Below are 2,981 nucleotides of genomic sequence, written 5' to 3' on the forward strand. Positions count from 1 at the left end.
TCAGTTGTCCCATGCAGGTGCAAGGTTCTGGGTGGGATTGATCCCCAGGCACAATATTTGAGAAAAAATTTTAAAATGACTTTGTATTGCTTAAAAGATTAACAGTTAAGAGAACAATATTACCATGATTTTATTCAAAAAAGCCAATCTGCAGCCCTGGAGGCTGGTACAGTGGTTGGAGTTTTGGACTCAAGCATGAGGTCCTGAATTCTACCTCCAGCATCACATGTTCCAGACTGATGCTATAGTGTTTTTCCTCTCCGTCTCTCTCTCTCTCTCCTCCCTTTCTCCCTCACTGATTAATAAATCTTTTAAAAGAGCTTCAGCATATGTAGAACCAGAGTTCAGACAGACCTGGGATCCCACACATATAAATCTAGATCTCTTGCCACTGAACCACCTCCCAGGTTGCATTAACTGGCTCTTTAAAAGATTATAATTATTTATATGTGTGTACATATATTTTATAATCTTTTTTTGAAAAAATATGGTATGCCTCATGAATCTGTGTGTAATCCTTGAGCAGGGGCCATGCTAATCTTCTCTGTTATCATGCCAGTTTTAGTATATGTACTACCGAAGCTAGGACTATATTATAATCTTATTTAAAAAGTGTTAAGAGATGGAGACAGTTGGAGTCAGGCAGTGGCACAGTGGGTTAAGCGCACATGGCGGAAAGCTCATGGACCAGAGGCAAGATCGCGGTTCTAGCCCCTGGCTCCCCACCTGCCCGGGAGTCCCTTCACAGGTGGTGAAGCAGGTCTGCAGGTGTCTGTCTTTTTCTCCCCCTTCTGTCTTCCCCTCTTCTCTCCATTTCTCTCTGTCCTATCCAACAACAACATTAATCACCACACAATGTTAAGCAACAAGGGCAACAAAAAGGAAAAATAAATAAAAATAAAAAAGAGTGGAAAAGAATAGACAAGAAAAAAAATAGAAAGGGAGACAATGAGACCTTGGTGACAACAACAACAAAAAAAATAAAATAACCTATTTATACTTTAGAATTGCAGAATGGCTAGGGCAATGGCTCTGTACGAATTAAGTCCTGAATTCAATCCCCAGATTTGCATGTGCCATAGTCATGCTCTGCTTCTCTTTTTTTGTATTAATAAGTAACATTTTTCCTTTTTTTAATTTCCTTTTAAAAAAAAAAAAAAAACCACGGTTCCTGCCTGGTTCCTACCCAGCTCCAAGATTGGCTCTTGCCTGTCTCTGTGGGGCTCCTAGTGCAGCTCCCACCTGCCAGCATCCTGGCTGCCCCATTGTGTGAGTAGGAAGACTGCAGTCTCCCAAGGACTGTCCCCACAGACACAAGAACCCCAGGCGACCCCTGCCCACCCCCCACCACACATGCAGCCCTGCCAAGCCCAGGCCACCTGCATGAGGGGGGTTGGGGGTGGGTGTTGGCAGTGCCCTCCAGGACCAGCAGGTTGCAAAGTGCCAGACCCTCAGCCCAGACCCAGTCCACAGCCAGGGCCCAGGGCTCAACAAGGGTTGGAGGCAGCTGGCCTGGGGCACCCCTCTGAAATGCATGTCTCTTCCGAGAGAGACAGAGACAGAGAAAACACTCCAGTTCTAGAAGTGTGAGGAGAGCCCCAACCTGGGCCTGCACCCTGTGCCCAGCCTCCTTCACCCTAGTCTGGGAGCTTGGCTCCCCATGTTGCCCCAGACCAAACTCGAAGTTCAGGATTCCTAACAGTCATTCCCCGAGGACCTCATAGTGGGCCACAGAGAGAGCAAGGACAATGGGCGCACATTTCGGGTGGGCGGGCGTGCGGAAAGTTCTCTAGGACTGGTCACTCCCGAAGCCAGGTCGGTGGGTTCAGGGGTCCCCTCCTGCCCAGGTGATTGGGATGGGCAGGAGGCGCACTGACCGGACTCCAGCTGAGCTGGCGGGTCCTCACCCTCAGGGCGCTTGGAGCCACCAGCACTGACACACTAGGTGAGGCCCAGGGACCAAGGACCCCTCTCCCAGCAGGAAGGAAAGGGAAGGCCCACCTCACAGACTCTCCTTCAGGGTCCCTGCACTCATGGAAACTGAAAGCAGCTCAATCTGAGGGCACGCAGGCACCCTTCCAGGGTGTCCCTGCCAGGGGTGCGGGGTCTGGGGGCTCCTGGACACCTCCCCTGGGTTCCCCCCTGCCAGGGATGCGCATGGCCTTGATCCAGGGGAGCGCCCCGCTCAAGGCCACTGGGTCCTGCAGGTTTCTGGGTGCGTGCAGCCACCTCTAAGGGGTGCGCGTGGCCCGGGGTACTGGTTCCTTGGGCGCTGGCCCCTCTGCGGCTGTACCCCGACTTTGCCCCTCCCCCCACCCAGCACCTTCCCAGGCGGGCACAAAACCCAACCTTCAAGGGCACAGGAACCAGGGGCCACTTACTTGGAATTGGAGGAATCTCACTAGATGGGCTCCAGCACTATGGACCTGGCTGCTGGCTGCTGGCTGCTGTCTGGCATAGCACCTTGGGGAGTCCCCAGCAGTACTTCCACATGGGGGACCTCCGCACAGTTCTGGCTGGGCGCTCAAGGCACAGGGCCCAGGCCCCAGCGCTGGAGCCTATGGGTGCGACCCAATTACCAAATAATGTGATGGTAACATTAACTATTGATTGTCTTTTTGAACCCTAAGACAGCAGGAACCTCACATCTCCACTATAGAGCCTCTACTTCCCCCAGTCCTGGAACCCACTTGGATAGGACCCACTTTCCCGTATGCCTCTCCCAATCCATATCAAATAATGTTGCATCTGCCGATCACATCCTAATAAACACGATTGCCACCTCAACATGCTTCACTTCATACTGTGTCCAGAGACTTCATGTGTGGATTGACAACCCTTCAGCTTCATTACTCGGGTGAGACCTTTCCTTTCATAGTATACTCTAATTCCATCTCAGGTGGTTCACTTTCTAACAAAGTCCCAAAACCTAGATATACACCAGATTCTGTGAGAGAGAGCATATGTTCACACGTATCCAT

The 2,981-nt window shown here is 51.1% G+C and overlaps 1 non-coding gene across 1 annotated transcript; it reads right to left on the reverse strand.

Annotated features, from left to right (window-relative positions):
* Positions 1–481: 481 nt before the first annotated feature.
* Positions 482–589, reverse strand: LOC132537255 (U6 spliceosomal RNA). The gene has a single exon (XR_009548716.1). It is a non-coding gene; the product is annotated as a U6 spliceosomal RNA (small nuclear RNA).
* Positions 590–2,981: the final 2,392 nt, after the last annotated feature.

Source organism: Erinaceus europaeus, chromosome 2, assembly GCF_950295315.1.
Source record: "Erinaceus europaeus chromosome 2, mEriEur2.1, whole genome shotgun sequence".
Taxonomy (NCBI): domain Eukaryota; kingdom Metazoa; phylum Chordata; class Mammalia; order Eulipotyphla; family Erinaceidae; genus Erinaceus; species Erinaceus europaeus.